The sequence below is a fragment of the Miniopterus natalensis genome, chromosome 6 (genome assembly GCF_054644295.1).
Source record: "Miniopterus natalensis isolate mMinNat1 chromosome 6, mMinNat1.hap1, whole genome shotgun sequence".
NCBI classification, from domain to species: domain Eukaryota; kingdom Metazoa; phylum Chordata; class Mammalia; order Chiroptera; family Miniopteridae; genus Miniopterus; species Miniopterus natalensis.
Window position 1 is genome coordinate 15,308,271 of NC_142086.1, and position 22,309 is coordinate 15,330,579.

At 36.2% G+C, this 22,309-nt stretch overlaps 1 protein-coding gene across 1 annotated transcript in view; it reads right to left on the reverse strand.

The window, feature by feature from the left end:
- The window catches only part of ROBO1 (roundabout guidance receptor 1), a 370,388-nt gene that overhangs the window by 304,554 nt on the left and 43,525 nt on the right, over window positions 1-22,309 (reverse strand). The window lies entirely within an intron of this gene.

Genomic DNA, 22,309 nt, shown 5'->3' on the forward strand with positions numbered 1-22,309 from the left:
TAGACATTATGTATTACTTAATAAACGAAGTCCTGAGAATACGTGCCATTTAAATAGTTTGTGTCTGTACCTTATTGTCCCAGTGAGATTATAATCTCTAAAACAGGGATCAAGTTTCATATTTTTAAGACTCCTACCTTATTGCTACCATGGGTAGATGTACTATGTTAACTTCTTAGAGATTTCTCAAATTCAAAAGCCCAAGGCTTAATTTACTTGTGCTCCAAGCCTTATTCTCATCTAGTGTTCCAAAGTCAGTGAACAATGAAAAGAAAAACCAGTCTTCCTTGACACCTCCATTTCTGTCCCCTAGGCCTCCCCTAAATTTCTCAAATAAATCCACTCATCTCCATCTCTACAGTCAGCTACCATCCCAGATCAAACTTCTATCAATTCCCATCAGGATTTAGAAAAGCTCTTAAGTAGCGTCACTTCAACACAGCCCGAAGAAGGCTTTGAAATGTAAATACAATCTGGGTCCTCAATTTCAATGGCTCTTAAAATAAACTCATTTCTCTTAAGATAAAGTCCTTAACAAGACCTACAAGGTCCAGAGTGTTCATTCCCCTATCTAGCTCTCCAGACTCTGCCTGTTCCATTCCTTTCTCTGCTTTCTTCAGATCTTTCCCTAGTTTATATCAACTTTTCTTTCAAAGTTCTGCTCTCCCTGATCTTTATAACAAAAATTAAGTGATCCTTTTATAAAACTGAATAACACTATATAGCTACCCTTGGTAAGAATGATCAGAATTACAACAGAAAAGTGTTTGATTGTTCAGATACTGTCTGTCTTTTCCATTACTCTGTAAGATTTGTGGGTCGGATTCTGCTCACAGAATTTAAGAGTTGCTTCTCTTAAACTTGGCAGAGTGCTGAGCATACTACAGGTAATCAATAATAAGTCTGTGTTGAATGAATAAAAAATGAATAAAGTGCTGACAGGAAAGACCTGTTTGAGTGGAAAGATCTTAAGCTGAATAACGATGCATTTTATAAGGAGACTTTAAAAGATTTTAATTTTTTTTGGTAACCAATATGCATACTATTTAACCTTCACTACATTCTGTTCTACATGGGGCTTATTTATATCTCTAATTTTTAACTATTGCAATTAACATTTTTATTAATGAAATCAACAAATGAATGATAAAACTAAAAGATCTATTATTTGCTTATATCCACCATGAAACAACTATATATACATATATATACATATATAAATATAAACTAAGTAATAGTCTTATAAACTAAAATAATGACAAGTAGCTTTCATTTAGTGCATGGTATACAGCATATCGTAAGTTCTTTAAATGAAACCAGGCTCTAAAAGAAGAGAAAATAAACCAGCAACCTGAGGGAAAAAAATAACTTACTAACTCACTCTCTCATACCGAAGTCAAATTAAATTTAAATTATATTTTAAATTATTCAATTATAAGTGCTGTAAAAATTCACAAAAATAAAGCATTATAGTCTAGTACTGGCCATTGCCTTGGCTGTAATTATGAAAGGTGGATGCTAATTAGGATTGAATGCTGAGGTAATATATATTCAATTCTGCAAATTCTATTTTAAATTCTGAAAGTTCATTTAAGATAGGAAATAGGGGTACATAGGCTGCTCTGAAAACACAAAGAAAGGACACTTAAGACTACCTGAGCAAGGCAGGGGAGGCATCCTGAGTCATGAAACTTGAGTCTTGGAAAAAGAGTCAGGAAGAAACAAAAGGAGATAATTTCACTCAGAGACACGGCGACTAGACCCAATGGTACACTTGTAGCACCTGCAGGTAGGCTAACGTGCTTTCAGTATTAGAGATTGGAAAGCATGTGTCTGAAGAAGTACCTAGAAACAACAATGTGATGGGATTTGTACCTCAAATCCAAAGTTCCGGAACTTAACTGAAGGCAATGAGGACATTTAAATATTTTGAGGAAGGGATCACAGGATCAAGTTTGATTTTAAAGAGCTCACTATTGGTGAGCTAGCAAGGGATTAGTTAGGATACTTTTACACTATTCAAACAGATTCCAAAACTTGAACTTGGATATTGACAGACAGAGGGGAAAATAAAGGGAAGAATCTAGAGATATTTAGTCACAAGGTCAACAGGACCTACTCATGGCAATGTGGGGGGAATGGAAATTTAAAATGCACAGGATGGGGAAGCAGAGGGCAGGGAGATTCCAAGATTCTGATCTGAGCAATGGCTGAAGGGCAGTCCCAAGTGCAGGTAGAGAGTAAAAGAGTGGGGTGTGGTAAGAAGGAAAACAAGAGCGCATTCATTCAGTGTGAGACAGGAAGCATTTGAAGTACTTCCAGAATATTCAAATGGAGATGACAAGTTGTCAACTGAATATCCAAATTTGACCTCAGAAAAGGAACTGACGATGAGAACCAAGCTGGAGACTGAAACCATGGAAGAGAGTAAAACCATCTAGGGTGGTACAGAGGAAACGACAGCCAGTTACAGGACCTGGAGGTCACCCAGGCCCCACTCAACACGGGGAGCTCAAGGCTCTGTGCCTAACCCACGGTCCCGCACAGCTGGGCCACAGACAGGAGTTCTAGGAATTAACTCAGGCCCAAGTTTTCACCATTACTTTTGTAGAACAGTATTCAGTGGAAGAGTTTCAGCAATAAAAAAATCATTCTATTCCAATAAGGGCTAAATTTTCCAAAATGCTCTTTGAAGTTTTGTTTCCTCATATTGTTCATTGGTATTGCGCAAAAGAAGAGTTGCAGTTATCAGCATCTACAGGATGCCTCAAAAAATGTATACACATTCCAATGGTTAAATCTGAAAATAAAGAAACATCAACTGAGCCATCGGCTGTTAAAGTGTGTAGATATTTTGGGGGGGACGCCCTGTATTTAATCTTGCTAATACACATTCTGATTAGCCAAAGGAAAGTTATAATATACAGCATTTCTCAAACTCATCTGGCCATTGAACTGCTTCTTTTTCTTTTTATAGGACATCCCCATTGACCTTTGTTTCTAAGGAACATACTTTAAAAAAAACAAAACACTTTGTTACCATACAATAATCTGAAAAGAATGGAGTTAGCAAAATATGAGCCACTTGACTATAGAGCCAACACCTTTGCAAATCATAACCAAAAAAAATAGAAATTTCACATTTCTAATAAGGTTTAACCTTCAGGAAAGAAACTTTCCAATTACTGAGAGATATTTATGAGTGATTGTTCAACCTCAGTAATAAAAATTATAAATGGCAATTATCATCGCTATAAAATCTATAATAAATTTTTCTTTATTATTAAGTCTAAGCAGGAAAAAATGAAAAAAGAAAACTAATGTTAATTATCCATCATCTCCTTTATCACAATAACATCTTTATGGGGTAGGTGTTATTATATCTGGTGTCCATATGGGGGAACTGAGACTCTCGGCCATCATTCTGCTGTAAGATGGCAGTGCTGGGATTCAGTCCTAGTGAATCAAAACCCTTGCTTGTTCCAGCCATTCCATAAATACTGCTAGAATTAGTATGTTAAAGTCTATGGAGAAATATGCTTTCTCCATTCTTGTTTCCAACACTGGAAGTGTTTGTTCTGATTACTTATTTTTTAAATGTAGGTAATAAAAACAGCGAAAAGTAATCCTGATGACAACTGTTGCTCTTTTCCCATGCATTCATAGACTATTTACCTGTAAATCAACTGCTTTCATAGTCAATTAACTCGGTAAAGACCTTCATGATAAATAAACGGGGATATAAATTTTCCCTGTACTGTGTCACCTTCTCAAAACACAATCTTGCATTTTTAAGTAAATATTCTTATATTATGAGTCTTTAATATTCTAAGAACTTCAACTCCTACACACACTGCACATAACTAAAATTCAGTATCACTGGTTCCCAAAACTTTTCCACCAACAAACTTTGGTGAAAAAAATTACCCAACTTCTCTCATAACCGTGACTCAGTTTCTCAGAGGACACTGAGGGAGTTAGTTACACCAGGACCCAACAGGAAAGAGCACATGAAACTCAGAGGAGTGTAGATGAAAAACCCTTAGTGACTGCAACCTTCCTCCCTAGAAAAGGTGTCCACTTCCACTGTGTCACAAACCTCTCTACATATTACTGACTCATTAATCATAAAAAGCGTTCTCCCTTCAATGATAAATTCCGAGCCCTATAAGCCACCTGCCAACCACCATCCTAGTTATGCTCATTTGGGTCCTTTTCAATGTAATAAGATAAAAGGTTTATACTATACTTGGCAAAAGCAACTTCTAGGTTTCAACTACACTCTGCCTAGGAAACTGAAGACAGGATAAAGGAAAGGGACTGATGGAGAGAGGCTTTAACCAGGGCTAGGGTGGCAATGCCGGCCGCCCCTGGCAAGAACCCTGGTGGGACCTTGGGGCTGTGGCAGGACTGACCTCGGCAGGGCCAGCATCGGGGGAAAGCGCGTGGCAGGATTCCTTCAACAACTGCCCGGTTGGAAGATAAAACGTAAACACAAGTGACTGAAATATCTAAATATTTACATAACCACAGCTGGAAAAAGATATACACGTAAGTGCTAAGTATTTCAAAGAAATCTATCAAAGTCACATGAGATTTATGATGAGGAAACCAAACTCCTCGTTGGATGTAAACTGTTCCTCCCTTTAAGACATCACATCTACAGCAACACAAGCGAGGAACCATACAAGAGACGAGCATGTTAACATTCTGTTGAGGTATGCAACGCACACACATATATAATTTTCTCCTGTTTTCATGTATGTGATTTTATTATTTTTTCCTAGCATGGCAGCAACACTTACCACAGGGTTTTGTTTGTTTGTGTTTTCAAGTCTGTTTCCTCACCGTAGATTGAGTGAAACACTATTTATTTTATTAACAAAGTCTTGTTTTGATACAAATTTCTGTTTCATATTCTTTGGTTGGTAATATTAGAAAACCTGGAGTGATTAAAATGTCCACTTAAATCATATTCAAAACATCTTTGCAGCACAAAAATGCTTATAAAACTGCTAGAAGCACAAGAGAAACAGGTCCAGTGAGTAGCTGACAGATGCACAATGAATATTAATAGGCTATTTGGTGACATTTGTCCAAGGCGGCGGTGGGAGTATATATATCTGCCTGCACAACATACCTATATTTGTAAAAGAATACCTATATTCTTAAAAGTCCTGCCTCTTAATCTTTCTATTTAAACCCCATTTACATTTTAAGGAGCAAGCAGACTCCAATTATTAACATAAAACCTACTGAGAGCACCAATCCTATAATTTCCCTGTCAGAATTTCATCCTACAAGGAGATATTTGTTAAAAATAAGAAGACAGCACCCATTAATTACTCATTGTGTGCAGAGTAGACTTAAATATCCTCTCCTGAGTTATACACATTTCCCCAGTGCTCACACTTCCCATTTTAATCCTTTTATAAGACCATAGTCGTCCATAAAAACTTGGTAGTTTCACCTGAAATTATATGGAGAAAAGAAATCCAAGGGAAACAGAATTCACCGAGACAACTACATGATGAATGACTCATGCCATTTTCCTTAGGTACTATGTTTCATCCTAATTTCCTTCTATTATAATTCTGCCTAAAAATTGGGTGGGGAGCGTTTTTGTCAAAATTTAGAATGATTTTAATAATTTACTGAGTGCCACCGGCAGTATCTATTATCATCTAAAATGAGTACCAAATAACTGAACCGACTTCTAGGAGTGGATCCCTGGTGTTTGTGTAACATTCCTATAGACTGTGAAAGCATGTGGCTATTCCCAGAGATATGAGAAAGACTGACAGTAACCTAAGTGCAATTTTAGAAACAATATTGCTTGCCCTCCCCCACCATTTTTAATAAATAATATCGACTCTAAGTAGAAGAGACTACTGTCAGGAGACCCAAATATTGCAGAAGCTACCGGGCACTAACTGCAGGATCTGCCTGAGCCTAGTCCCATCAGGCAGGATCGCACTCTCTCGGTCACAAAAGGGACAGGAGGTTTGAAGTTGGCTAGCTGAGTTCAAGCTTCCCACTTGCCCTTCGATAAAATTTCCAATTAGTACGCAAATAGGATTTTTACTGCCTGTAAACTGCCAAACAAAAATATTTGTATCCCTTAAAGTGCATCTTTTCTCACTATCTTACCCGTCGGTCTGCCTACATGTTATGCCTATTTTGTATTAAGAAGAGTGCTGAGCATGGACAACACAAAGGTATATGAAATAAAATCCCTGACATTCATAGTCTACAACTCGCCATGGGAGACAGAAATATTAGCAAGGGTAATATTGAAAAATAAGAGCCATACAAAGACAGGCAATAGAAGAAACTGATTTCCATCCAGAAGGAAGAAATAACAGACCAAGAAAACCATGAACTAATGCGTCATTTTGTGGGGAAAGTTTATTAAATCTAGGGAATGGATTCCACTTGCCTGGGTTCGAATCTAGGCTTTACTATTGTTAGCCGTGTGAACTTAAATGTGAGTTTCCTCATGTGTAAAGTGAGTATAAAACTAATACCTCTACTTTATAGGTTAGCATAATCCCCGATGCATAACATAATATTGCATTGTCTCATGGCTGGAACCATGAATGTAGCACATGGAAGTTGGCGCAAGCACCATTGTTTGATTTTATGACCCTTCCCCAATGCTCTCCTGGAATTGCATTAGGTTTCTTGTTATTTATGAAGAATCAATTACTTTTTCCTAAATTTGTAAGAAAAGTTGCAGATTAAGCCAGTCTCCAGTTTTCGTTGAGAATTCAACTCAAAATCATTTCTCATTGACACAGCAAAACATCTTTCATAATACATGAAATATAAAACAAAACTAGAGCACTCAGCCCAGCCAAGTTATTGTGACTAAGAATCATCAGAGGTTGACTCTCTCTAAAGCCAGCTGTAAGAAAGGATCTGTTCCTTGCGGAAAATATCCCATATGGATCCACTGACTAGATGTGTGACTTTTAAGATTTAAAAGACACACTAATGCTTTTTAAATACTCCTGAAAGGATAGTAGTATTGTCTTTTTCTTCCTTTCCATTATGAATAAGAAATCCTAGGGTGGGCAGAATACAGATGAAGTTTGTAATTGTGCAGAATGACACTTCAAGCCAACTCTGTAAAAACACTAAGCTTATCAACATTCACAAATAACACTTATTTACTAACGCTTATCTTAGGAGACAAAAAATGTTCAGGTATGATAATATAATAGCTTATTTCAGGCATTAGAACCATTTTTCAAAAACAAATGACTTGGGACAATATTTTGTACTGTAAAAAACAGTATTTGGGTGGTCCTATGAATTTTGTCATTGCAATGGAAATAGAGTTCCTCCTAACACTGGATTTTCAGCATATCAGGACAAATTACATGGTATTGCAATCAACGTTAATCCACACTTCATTTCTTCATATGTAATATGGAGTAGATGGTTATACATTTGAGCCAACTAGAACCTCAATATAGAGAACCTGAGCAGACTTCCTTATTGAAACGGGAACTCAAAAATACTCCTATAACTGGATAAAATAAATCCGGCTGGCATGGCTCAGTGGTTGAGTGTCAACCTATGATCCAGGAGATTGTGGTTTGATTCCCAGTGAGGGCTCATGTCCGGGCTGTGGGCTCCAGCCCCAGGAGGGGGCTTGCAGGAGGCAGCTGAATGGTGGCTCTCTCATCATTACTGTTTCTCTCTCCCTTCCTCTCTCTCTAAAATCAATAAAAGTAAAAAAACTTAAAAATAATAAATAAACCTTGCTTAGCAAGCTTCCTCTGAATTTAAATTTCTGAGGGGAAATCTTTATTCTAAAATTGTTACTTTTTATTTAAAATAAGTATTTAAGTCAATTCTTTCTCTAAAGAGTTGTTTTAGATTTTCATAGAATCTGTACATCATAGATATAATTTACTGAATCAATAACCTAAAATCAATTAAAGTACTAAAAACAAAGCTTTCAGCCTTACTTTTTGAATCAGGTAGTCATTTTTGAGACATATTTAAAGAACCTATGAATCAAGGTGTCTGCAAGATGGAGTATGGAATAGTAATTTTAAGGACAGTTAGTTAAGGCAGTTATACTTTTGGAAAACAAAATACCTAAAACAGCCTTTTAAAGGATTACTTGGAAATCCCTATAGGAATGCAGTCAACTTCACTCATTTTTTAAACCCAGCCAGTACTTCTGACATGAACAAGAATTTCTAAAGAAACTCATTTACACATGAGTCTTTATCTCCCTTGTACCTTCCCCATTTCTCTCTCACTGTATCTCTAATTCAGTTCTTCCAGATTCTAAGGGGCACAGTGACAAAGAATGCTGAGAGACAGATTCAAATCTTGTGACATACAAGATATGGAGACTTAAAGGGCATTCCAAATGTTGACTTAAAATCTATTCAGTAATCTTTATTTTCTAAAGGGGTAAGTAATTCATCAGTCCAAACAAATCTATGTATAGAAGATCCAAAAAGGGAAAATCTACCATACATAAAATACTAACATATACAACTTTTGATGCAAAGATAACTCCAAAAAGTTATCCTAATTCTAAAGCATTTTCCCCCCTTTTTTGCACTCTGATTTGAGATTTGTTGCTATCTCTCTCTCTCTCTCTCTCTCTTTTTCTTTTGCAACAGAAGTATGGTATCACTTACTCCTGAGATGTTTTTTAATTGTGGTAATATGATGTCTATATGCATTTATCATTTTGTATTTTAATGCAACTTTGACAGGAAAATATAAAACTTTTAGTCATTATTTTGATGGTGGTTTAATTAATTTTGAAGGGAAAGTGCCATAGTATCAGTTTTGTTTAGAAAGCATTTATAATTTTGAAATACTAGTGCTTAGTCACTAAATAGTTACACCAAAACTGAAATATTTCTACATCTCTAGGGCCTACAACAGTATCGAGCACTCAGCAGGTACTCAATAAACAGTTGTTGAATGAATGGTTGGATAACGGAAAAAGAAAATGAATTTATAAACCATTTAAAATAAAATCCACACTTGGAGGCAGCTCTAGAGAGTGTAAGCACACCCTTTCTTCTTCTGGGAAGTATACAGCCAGATGGAGAGGAATGCATGGCCTCTCTGATGCCATTTAGAGACACAAAACTTTTGGTCCATTCAAAGTAAGCAGCTCTCTTTAAAATTAATTCCAAGGACATAGAAACCTATACACATTACCATGTGTGTTGAAAATACAGGGATTAAAGAGGTATAGCTGTACAATTCTAGCAAAAGAGATAGACTGAGAGAGACAGAGACCTAGAAATCTTTTTTTTTTTAAATATGTATTTATTGACTTCAGGGAGAGAGGGAGAGAGATAGAAACATCAATGATGAGAGAGTCATTGATCGGCCGCCTCCTGCACGTCCCCGACTGGGGATCGAGCCCGCAACCCGGGCATGTGCCCTGACCGGGAATTGAACAGTGATCTTCGGGATCCTAGGTCGATGCTCAACCGCTGAGCCACGCCCAGCCAGGCCAAAAAAATATCTTAAAAGAATCGTAAAAGTGTTGGTTTCTTAGGAACTTCTGAAAATGCAGAGTTTTTGTTTCCTTCTCTCTTAAGTTTCCCTAGTTTCTAGGTATTTAGTGATGTTCTGATATTATTTTCATAATAAACTATGTTATTTTAGAAGTGTGAAAGCCAACAAAATGGGTTCTTTTTCAATACATGGCTTTTCCTGCATTTTAAAATATCACGAATAAGTCTGAGGAATCATCTGGCATCTTGCTGTTTCTGTAGCTGGATGACTTACATCTCCTTCATTAGCCTGCTGGGCTGCTCTTTTCTCAGAAGCATAGATACCACCCATAATTTTCTAATAGCCTTGCTGCTAACTGTGTGGCTTGCTGAATCAAAGCAACTGAATTTGATACAAGTTCAACGCCATGTCCCTCAAGAATTAACTCATCTTTGTGGGCTTGAGATACCGAACAATCAACGTCTGATCTCATCCAAACCCTGTGGATGTATTTTTAACTGAAGAAACTTGGTTTCAACAAGAGACCCATCCCCCTGAATAACAAGGCTGGGGGGAAGCAAGTGTACACAGGCCACAGCTCGTAACAGACGCCCAGTGTGACACCTTGACCCCGCTCCGGACAGGACTGTACATGGTGTGAATTGTAGCCGGTTCCTTTCTGTTTACCCGCCATTCTTTTTCTTTCCAAGAATTCTGATGCGACTGAAGTCCCTCTGCAAGGGGCCTCTGGGGCCCTTCACAGCAACTGTGGGTCCCTTCAGTCCCTTCAGAGTGATATCAACAGTCTGATTGCTGACAATGGTCTTCAGACTTGCAGTAGATGTGGCAAAAAGAGCCCAACGCAAATTTTTGAAAAATATGGAGAAAATAAAATTCAACTTTTGCTCTTTAGCATCCATATATTCACTCAACAAATATGTGCTAAATACTCACACTACATCAGGCCTGTCTCTGCCTGATACAGGTGATACAAGAGTGCAAACAACAAACAAAAAATTCCAATAAATAGTTGTTCCTGTCTCTCTCTCGCTCTTTTTAAATTTGGGGGTTTTTGTGTGAGTTTTTGTTACTAGAGTAAAGATGCAAAGTTAATGTGAATGATTCACAAGCAACACTGTGTGCACTTAATATAGGGCACACATAAGCAACCAGTAAGTAAATCAAAAAGATTTGTGTGTGCAAAACTGCATGCAACATAGCTAGAATTAGAAGCTAATGTACTGCATGTAACATAGAATGAGTAGAAACAAACGTCTTATAACAAAATAAATTTTCCTGGAAAATTGAAAAATCTGTATGAGATTATATGAGTAGTGGCCACAAACCCTGAGGTGCACAGCTGCTGGCTCTTACCCTGGGTAATCACTGGAAGTTCAAAGATTGGATGGATTTAAAATGATTAACAGGTATAATTGCTTCTTCTCTTTAGGAAGCAAATAGACCTAATTATTTTATTTATCTTCAATACTATTACGAGATAATTTCTGGTCTATGATTCTAAGGGAAAATTTTTTTTTTTAACCTTAAATTATTTTTCCCTTCACATTTCAGCAATTCTGAGACGTTCTAGTAATAAAAAATTAAGCCCAAAATAAATTATCAAAATATGCTTGCACTTTTCAAACTCAGCCTATAATAACTGGTAGAATATCTTAACATAATGGGTATTTCTCTAGCTTTCTGCTAACAATGAAACAAGAACTGAGAAGGAGAAAAGTGAGATATAAGGTTGTTGTTGTTTTATTAACTTTAGAAATATATATAATATGATCGTTTAAAAAGTAAGTAATTTTCTTTAAAAATAAGTATTTTATTTACTACATGTAAGTGTTTTCAGAGGCTAATATAGGCCCATCAAAATGGTCTAAAATATAAGCATGGGCATGTCAAAATGGAATATCATCACATTCAGTAATATAACCTTTCAAAAACATTTTTAATATTAAAAGTAAACAATAGCAGTGTATTGCAACGTGTAATCCTTCTTTATACTTTTATGAGTATTCTCTAATTTCTAAGTAGTCTTTATTTTCTTTATTTTATTTTTCTGCTTTAGAAAAACCACGGATGATGTTAAAAGCGTACATAAGTGGTCCCTGACCTATCGGGTCATTTTCTTGGGGTATCAGGACTTGCAACTGGTACTTTACAGGTACACAATGTGATTCAAATGTACACTAACGTTTGAAAGCCACAGAATTAGAGGTTGAACTTATTGTGATATATATTTCCTATTTTATTGAGCAATCTGAAATTTTACCATTTTTAATATTTCAACCACTACGATTAATACAAACAGCTATATAGCCCTTACTATATACATGACATGCTTTTCTAAATATTTTTAACATATTAACTCATTTAATTATAAAAGAAATAGCTGCAATGTTATTATTAACCCTGTTTTATAGATGAGAAAATTGAAGGATAGCAAAGATAGGTACTTCACCTGAGGTCACACAGCTGGTACATGATAGATTTAAGCATGGTCTCAGGTAATTTCGCTCCAGAGTGTATGTTTATAACTATCTAAACTGTCTCTCTACTTAAGTGCTAACAGAATCATAATAGTATTTAATGTGTCTATGTATTAAAAAGATTAAATATATATATATATGGCTAACATTTATATAAAACAATTACTTTAGATGTGCATGACTAAAATGAGATTATGGAAGGATACAAGTAAACAAATAAAAATAAACAAAATACTTAAGGAATTAATCATTTTTACTGGCTATTTTCTTCACACACTTTTCACTTGGCAAACTATAAGTAACTATAAACATTACTTCTAGTGTTTTGCTTGTCTTCACTTCACTCTGACCATGGCAATGCACTATATGTTTGCATGCATAGCCAGTGAAGCTTATACCAATTTCCAGAGCTCCTATTCCCTTATAATAATTTTGAGCCATACTGAGCAAAAGACCATCTTAACTGCAACCTACAACAAATCTCCTCTCTCTGAGTTATTACCACCATACACATATGCATTAGCAATATTTCTGTGTCCTTCAAAATTAAAGATGTTTATCCCTGTTTGCAAAACAGACACCCCTAAAAAGAGTGCAAAAGCTCTGAGAACTATAAGAATTTGCAGATTTTGCATGTGAAAAAATAGTTTGAAAAGAGAAAGATGAATCAATATTCTCAAGGAGCATAAGATGCACAGCAGCTGGTCAAGATTAAACTGCCACCTCGTATAACCTACAGAATCATTACTTGGTTTAACTTAGTTCCCATAGTTACTTAGGCCTATTGATGTGTTTAAGAGTTAGTAAAAACAAATAGTGCTTTCTCAAAACAGCTAAAGCTTTTATAATTATCTCATTAGTCTTAAATGTCAAATAGAGCAATAGCTAAAATGTATTTATGTTTCAGTTCACTAGCTTATTAATTCTTACAATCCTCAAAATGTTCTGAGGTAGGCACTATAATTACTCATAGTTTGCTGGTGAGGAAACTGAGGCACAGAAATTAAGTAACTTGGTCCAAGGTGTCACAGGTACTAAGATGAAACAGAGATTCAGATCCCTGCAGTCTGCTCTAGAACTTGGGCATTTCACCACTAAATCATGCTGTAAAACAGTGCTATTTATTAAGACTTTACGTTGCATAAGAATACATTTTATAGACCAGAGATTTTCTTCTTAACTCTCAAATTATTGTAAAAAAAAAACAAAAACAACTAGAAAAAATACTTTGGTTCTCCATGGCAGGTGGGAGGAGAAAGTAGTGGATTCGTATCAGAATACTCAGGCTCTTTTCCTAAGCCCATCAACTTCTACCTCTCCATCCTCAGTTGTGGGGTCAGTTTCCTCATCCATAAAATGAGGTTAATATAGCATGTTGAAGCTGGAATAAGAACAGATAAATTTGTCAACCCTCACATTTCCCAAACAAAGGAACGCTAATCAACAGATTGAAAATACTTGATTGAGGTTGACAACAAAAATCCCCTGTAGCCAGAACCAGGACCCTGGGTCTTATGAATCCCATAAACACGAGGTTAGGAGTAAAATGTTTTGTAAAAGAGACCAAAGAAGAGGTATTTTTAGCCTGTTCAGGGTGTGCTTCAAAGTGCCTGTGAATTCTTCAAAGTGCATGCAAATCTCTCTGAGCATGCATAGAGATATAAAAACGACTTAGTCTTAATCTTCACAAGAAATATACAGATAATTAGCTCTACGTTTTTAGATGGATTTTTAAAAGCTCAGAGGGGTATATACTTGAACAATTATCTCCCAAATAATTCATAGAGGGATATTTGCAAATATCATACTTATACAATATCATATAATATTGCAGTACCTCCCAAATAATTCAGAGCTGAGAATCAAACTCAAAGCTATGAACTGCACAGCCTGCTTCTCTGCCACCTCATTTTAAATCTTTCACACCTACTCTTCACTTGATGCTGTTATTATTCCTTCACCCAGGCAGGAAGTTCAAGTTATTTTCTGTTAAGAAGTATTTTAGCAGACATCAATATTATTAAGAAAGTGAAGTACAGTAGCTGGAACTAAGTACTGAGCACTTAGTATCTTCCAGACATTTATTGGGAATCATGAACATGTGATTTCCTAATACTTCATATATATAATTACCTTGCAATGTTGGTGATCTAACCCTACCCATCAAATACCTACAATCCAGTTGTTCAGGACTTAGAACGATTCGAGTTTCCAACTGGGAGGGGATTACATATGTTGAAAAGCTCAGAGTCTAACAAGTTTGTGAATATATGATAAATGCCAAAAAAGAAAAAAGAACCAAAAGTTAAGCAGAGTGGGAAGATTGGTTCCTCAGAGAAGAGGTTTGGGTTGAATATGGAGGGCTGGATATGATTTGAGTTGGTCAAAGTTTCTTTGTCCCTAAAGTTATTTGGAGCTCTGTGTTCATGAATCTATTTGCATTTTTACAGACAGAGGATCCATCCACAGAAAAGGTCATCAGATTGTTGAAAATGGGCATTAATGCAATATTTTTTTTAAAAAAATAAATAACACAGTGGGTGTATCAGTTTCCTAGGGTTGCCATAAGAAAGTATCATAAACAGGGTAACTTTAATGACTGAAATCTGTTGTCTCACAGCTCTGGAAGCTAGAGGTCCAAGGTGATGTCATCAGGGTTAATTTCTGAGGGCTGTGAGCGAGAATCTCTTCTAGGCTCTTTCCCAGCCTCTAGAAGTTCCTTTCCTTCTGCTGCATGGCTCGCCCCAAATGCCTTTGTCTTCACTTGGCATTCCCCCCGTGTCTCTGCTTCTGCATCCAAACTTCCTTGTTTTATAAGGATACAGCTGTATTAGATTAAGGCCTAACCTAATGATTTCACATTAAGTTGCTCATCTCCAAAGACCCTATCTCCAAATAATGTCACATCCTCAGATTCAGGGGTTACAACTTCAACAACATTTTGTGGGACTCAATTCAACCCATAGCTGTGGAAGAAAGCAGAGATAAGGGAAAGGATGTTTCCAACGAGGTGCTGAGGAAAGGAACAGAGAGAGAGCGATGTGGCACCAAGAAGCCCAGAGTGATGTGTGTGAAGGCTTCAAAGACCAGTGCAAAATAGGAGTTTAAATTATTGCTTCAGCCAAACAGCAGAGATCTAAAATGTCCAAGGAAGGATTTTGGAGTCTAGCCTACTAGCAACAAAGAAGTTCTTAAACAGTTTTGTGGAGCAAAATAACATGTTGTTTAGGAGATGACAGTGCTAGGGAGGACGAAGAGCAGTGGGAGGAGGCCCAGGGGCTGGAGAGATCGTCAGACCCATAACACAGGTGTGAGGCAACAAAAGTAATGAAAACGAAAAAGAAATAAAAACTCAAGAAACATCATGAAGTAAGAATTCACACAACTCAATCCAACAACTCTAAGGTCTGGGACCCAAGAGACAAAAAGAAAGCCATCTTAGGGTTGCTTTTGTTTAAACTTGTGTTTGACTTTGACAAAGAAGCCAACCCTGTCAATTTCCGTTTTTCATATATTAAATGACTTATATTTTTTAAAAACCAACTGGAACCCCACAGATGGTATTATAAAATAGTGCAGACTTTCTTTCCATCCCATTCCCATGAAGTTTTTTTACTTTAATAATTATATGTTTCAAATTATAATCTACAATTATATTATGTTTTCCTAAGGTAATTTCACTTAATAATTTATAAATTGTAAGCAATATATTCAGGAAAATGCCATCAAATTAACATAATTACATTTAAGATCTAATGCTAAATTCTATATACATTTTATACAGAAATTATTGGTAAAAGGTACAAACTTCTAGTTATAAAATAAATAACTCAATGGGATATAATGTACAGCATGCTGACTATAGTTAGTAAAACTGTATTGCTTATTTGAAACTTGCTGAGAGAGTAGATCTTTAAAATTCTCATTACAAAAAACAATGTGTAACACTATATGGTGACAGATGTTATTGTGTTGATCCTTATGAAATACATGCAAATATTGAATCATTATGTTATACATCTGAATCTTAAAACAAGAAACTCTTTTGATGATTCAGACAATAACCTGAGGTCATGTAGCAATATAAGGACAAATGCCGAAAGGTATTAAGACCACTTAGCTTCATTTTTGCAGATCACTTTTAAACCTGTTTTATAAAGTGATAAAATATTAAAGCCGCCCCTACTTCTTTGAGCACAGTAGGGAATGTCCTTTGGGGAGAATTTTTTTAGGGGATAAATCCCCTGTACATCAAGAGTTTTCAGAAGATTACCATTTTAAGTACAAACCGAAGCTATCTAAGTAATTATCTTCTTTAAATACATTTATTCTTTTCAATTGAACAAAAGAATAGACATGCAATCTTTTAAATTTAATTAGAATTATGTTTTAATATGCAAAGTACTTTTGGAAAGAACATCTCTGCTCTTACTTAAATAAAGTGATATTTAATAAGGACAAATTTTATAAAATAATCCCCAATACTATAAAAACTATGAGGGAGCCAAATTTCATTATTCTTACATTCTAATCCAGTGTATCCCAAGAGAACTTTCTGCAATGACGACTAAAATGTTCTACATGTGCTCTCTCAGATACAGTAGCCAAGAGCCACATGAGGCTTTTGAGTATTTAAAATTCAACTTTTATTCATTTTATCTTCATTAATTTTCTTTAAATAGTCACATGCAATTGGTGGCTACAGTAATAAAACTACTGTTAAGTGAAAATAAATGCAAATAAAAAATCAAAACCTTTACAAATGGTTTTTAAAACACTGGTACACACACAAAAATAGTAATTTCTATCTACAGATCTTCAGTCCTGGGGAACATCAAGGAGAGTAAGAGCGGGGGGATCTGTTTAAAAAGTCAGATGTCAGGGGCCCCTACTTCTGATCTACTGAATCAAGTCTTTTTTTAAAAAAAATCTATATTTAACAAGCACCAGAAGTAATTCAAATGCACATTAAAGTCTGAGAACACCTGAACTATATTTGTTTCCATTACAAAGTTTAGTCACCATATTGTCATAACAGGAATATAAATTTGTACTGTTTGACTATTGAGATCTAATAATAAAACACACTGCTTTAATATAAATAACATTGGCACCTCTTAATTAATTTTTTAGAGTTCCAACTGTTTAGAAATGACTATAGAATAAATTATTTCAAATTCTAAAATACCACTAAAGTATCAACTAACTTCCCTGGACAAATCCTATACTTCATCAGATCTGTCTCTTGGTAAGTACTATAGTGAATAAATTATTTGCCTTGATTATTATAGGAATTCTTTTATTATTCTACAAAAATATCAAAAGATTTTCTGGAAGTTTTAGTGTTATCTTGTTCAAAAGGCCATATGACTTCATTTGAGGACAAACCACTTTGATAGGACAACCTCATAAGGACATCACAGAACACCAGCAACATACTCAGGTGAAAGTTTCAGGAGTCATAAATGAAAAGCATAACTGAAGAAATACATTTTAAATAAAATATGCATTTGTAAAATGACAAAATATACTCTTTGACCTTTTAAAATAGTAATTATGTTAGTAGGAAGAAACTACATAATCAAGTTTGGCCAAAGATTTATTTTTTTTAAGAGCTATTTCTAGGTCTATTCAACATCAAGTTTTTACATTATATGAGGTGCAATGTGTTTTTCTTGCCTGACATACATGTTTCATTCACATGATAATGCCTGTAAATTTTAGATAACATTTCATTACTGGCTGAGGCAGTGATTTTGAACTGCTGTGCCACAAGAATTTTTAAAACATGCAATACCTGACACCTCTTTTCCCTTAGATTGTCAAATAAAAAGTCAAAATTAGACCTATTTTTGTCAGATCAGCAAAAAATATATTTTTTGGTATGCCACAGAATTTCAGCAATTAGTTTATGAGATGAACATGGTTAAAAATCACTAAGTAAATAAAAATGAATTTTATCATGGGCATAACTAGGTGCCAAGGCTTTATGTATTTTATCGTATTGACTATCCCTGACATTCCTATATTTAAACATTTACAGATGAAGAAAGGAAGGTTCAGGATGGTTCAGTACTTGTCTGAGGTCTAATTTTCTGTAAATTACTTGAGCCTGTCAGATCCTAGAATGAGTTGAAATCATTTGAATTTTGTAAAACCAAGCTACACATAGGTGGTTCCCCAAACCTTATCTGCATCAAGCACTACTCTATAAATTAGATAACTATTGTTGCACTCACAAATGTAGTTTCTCAAATATAAGATAGTTGTTGTGATTGATAACATATAAATTTTCCTTTAAAACACTGGCTGAATTCCTAGCAGCTCTGTTCCCCCAAGTCAAATGCTACTAAAATGATAACTGGTGGCATTAGGGAAGCTCAGATGTTAAAATGAGGTTTCCACTTTCATAAAGGCTAGAGGAGTGTTCTGCAGTAGAGCAAAGCATTGCAGGTCTACAAATAGAAAAAGTACCTAATTTAAATGTCCTTCCCCCAGAAACTATTTTGAATCACGTATGGGTTAGATTACTTGGCCCAGAGTGTAGGAAACATGATAGCTGAGTAGGGTTGGCCATGGCCTGTTTTATCCTGACTCTAGGTGAGGGTATTTGAAAATGCCTATGATAGCAGCAGAATCAGATACCTCTATGTGGGTACCCCCGGCGGTCTCAGTGAGTCTTAGGAAGCAAGCGATCACTTCAGTCGCATGCTCAGGGGTGGGCGCTGGGCTGGAACCGCAGCCACTGGGATGTGTCTAGAGGCATCACATGTGCAGATGCGAGGCCCACACATTTTCTAAAGTGTGTCTTTCAAAAAGCCCACTGCCAAACATATGAAAAGGATTCTTTTATATAAAAATCGTATGAACACAAACTTCATTTTCTATTGCACGTAAATTAAAAGTAAACAATGGCCAAGGTATTTGGTGTCTGCAGAGAGAGCTAAATTACTATCATTGTACATTGCTAAAAATTCACAGACTTATGAGTGCAACACATTTCATACAAACACATAGACAGTGAACTACGATTTTCATTTGAAACTTTTAAATTTTAAAATGCAATCTTTTTGGATACATAGGGGAAAGAGAAGGACCTGTAAATGGTTATTAGGTCCCTTTATATTTCAGAGCATATTTTATTTCTCAAAATGAGGGTATAGAGAAGATCCAAAGGATAAGTAGAGGTAAAGGAAAAGAGAAATAGTAAACACACTACCTACCTCAATAAAATATTTCTCTTTTTATACTCACTTAGACTGTGATAAATAATGCTTGAATGAACAGAGTTCAGCGCCAATGGCTTTGAGGACCTGGTAATAATATCTGCTTCACAGATTAAAAAATTTAAGAAAAAGTACTAAACGCAATCAATGCCTCAAACATAACATAGACTCTTATGATGCTGGTTCCCTTCCGTTTTCCTTCTTTGATGTTGAATAAACAGACCAACAGATTTTCTGGTTAAAATAATACCACACTATGTGATGATGTGACAGCTCTTTTATCATTAAGGCCCAACCTTCAAACCTCGAAACTATAGCCACCTCTCTAATCTTTAAGGTACATAAAAGTGAAATTATACTTTTAAGGAACTCAAAACATAATTGTTGCCTAAATATCGCTTCCCCAAAATCTGAAAACAACAGATTAAGAAATCCAGATGACTTGTCCAGGGAATTTAATATTAAAACTATCTCCAACATAAAATAACCACAGTAATAAATGATCGGGTAATTATTACAATACCCAAGAAAAACTTTGCAGAGGCTTAAACAAGCAAGTTGTCTTCCAGAAATGTTGTAAATCATCTCACTTAGTCCCCAATGGATTAATTCTTTTATCATCCCCAGCTTATCCGGAAGAAACCAAGAACAATAGAGTCAAGGGACTCGCCCAAGTTATTAAATCAGTTAGTAATTGAGCTAGGATTTGAATCTAGGTCATTTGATTGCAAAGCACTTCTCACCATACATGATGCCTCTGGGTGTTTATTGCTGGGGCAGATAGCAGAAATGTATCAGTCTATTCTCAGAATCAGCAACAACAGGATTCAGAGGAAAAGCAGTTCTTGGATTTGGTGCAGAGCAGAATCACCTGGGAAGTTTGCCATAAAAGAAGTTCAGCTAAGGCATTCTGATTCAGTAGTCTAAGGTCTGGTCCAGGCAGCACAGTTTGAGAACCACAGGCTCATAACATCAAAAAAGGACACAGAACTAGCAGCGCACAGAGAAAGAGGTCCCAGCGCAGGCAAGAGGGTCAGCCCTGAAAGCCTGAAACGTGTAATTACAGAGGCCAAGCCAACAGCAGAGCTCCTGCTATCCTTCTAACCTAACACAAAATTAAGTAAAAGTCCTACAAATACAGTGAACAAACAGAAGAGTTTTTATGTCAAAAAAAATGGGTTAAAGAGACAAAAATCTAATGCTTCGTGCTAACATTTTAAATCTTTTAAAATATCTAAAAGACATTTGTAAATATTCATAGAGAAGGGACATGGGCATTGGTGAGATATGTTAGTTCTCACACAGCTGACTGCAGTCCACAGTGCAAATTTTAGAACTCCTTTTACTTCTTGCATCAACAAAGCCTTAGTTTGAATAGTTTCCAAGTAGTGTCGGAAGTACATCTTTGAGGGCCTACTACATAAAAAGGAGAGTTCCCTCAACATTTGTGCTTTGAAAACCAGGTCAACGCCACATAGCATAATTGCAACATCATCTTTCCTGAACATGTAGGATAGGCATGTTTACCTTAAAATAGCTTAAAAATCTTACATTTGGAGAATTTTATGATGTAATTATTATGATAATGATATTATAATTAAAAATAAACAACATACATGGTTCTAGTCAAGGCTATACCAACAAGAATTATGAACTCACTAACACGTAAAGGAATATGACACTAAGTGGTAATCCTAATTTCATTCATGATTCAGTATCTTTCACTGATTATGAAAATCATTCATTCCCCACAACTGCTAAGTAACAAATAGAACTTCTGTGCCCTGGCCGGTTCAGCCCGGTGGTTAGAGCATTAGCCCGCAGACTAAAGGGTGCCACGTTTGATTCCAGCCAAGGGCGCCACGTTTGATTCCAGCCAAGGGCGCCTACCTCCGTTGCTGGCTCAATTTGGGGCAAGTGCGGGAGGCAACCAATCAGTGTATCTCTCTTACATCAATGCTTCTCTCTCTGTCTCTCCCTCCCTCCCTTTCTCCTTCCCACTCTCTCTGAAAAAGCAATAGAAACAATATTGGGTGACGATTAAAAAAAAAAAAGAACTTTTCTTCAGCTACACATTAATTGTCCCTGGCAGCAATTTTCTACAAGAGTGTGGGAATCCTTGGCCAGCATGTTTTCCTCCACTCCTAGACCACAGTGGTGAACACTGGCCCCAGGCTGGTGACACTAATTACTAGTCCAGAAAGGTACATATGACTAATATGGGACAATTGGAATCCTTCCCTGGGATTTTCCTACCTAGAGCTGGCAGCAAAAATCTATTAGATGGTGCACTGCCAAGCGTCATGTTTGCTCTTGCAAGCAAGAGATATGCCTGCAAAGTAGAAAAATGAAACAGCCACACAAGAGGAAACTGAAGAAAGAAAACCAAAATATACTAATGACATTTAGTTATTTGTTCCATTTGTCTCTTAAGTCTGAGCCCACCAATGCATTTTCTAAGACTTGAGCTTAGGAGTCGATGAATCTTCCTTTTGTTACTGAATGGGTTTCTTTCACTTGCAACCAAATAGTACTAATCTGCCAATTTCCCTATATTAAATCAAGCTGTTCTTCCCTTGGCCTGTGTCTCTATGGAAAGCCCGCTAGGGCCCAGCCGGTGTTGCTCAGTGGTTGAGCATCGACCTAGGAACCAAGAGGTCATGGTTCAGTCCCAGGTCAGGGCACACGCCTGGGCTGTGGGCTTGATCCCCAGTAGGGGGCGTGCAGGAGGCAGTCGATGGATGATGTTCCTATCTCTATCCCTCTCCCTTCCCCTCTCTAAAAACCAATGAAGTCATATTTTTTTTAAAAAAAAGAAAGCAAGCTTGCTAGGGATTTTACACTATTGCCTCTCCACTTCTCCAAATGCCTGCAAGTTTCTGCTTCCCTCCTCTTCTTCCATGAGGCTCTGCCAGACCAGGACAATCCATGCCCTAGTTATTTTCAAAAAATACCATGATATGTCACCTGTAAGTAACATTCAAATTGTTTATTATTATTTAACCTTTCAGATGTGTATATCTTTTTCTCTAACGAAATTATTAATAACTTAAGATAATAGCTGTTGGTGGCAAAAAAGGCACCAGGTGTTAGACC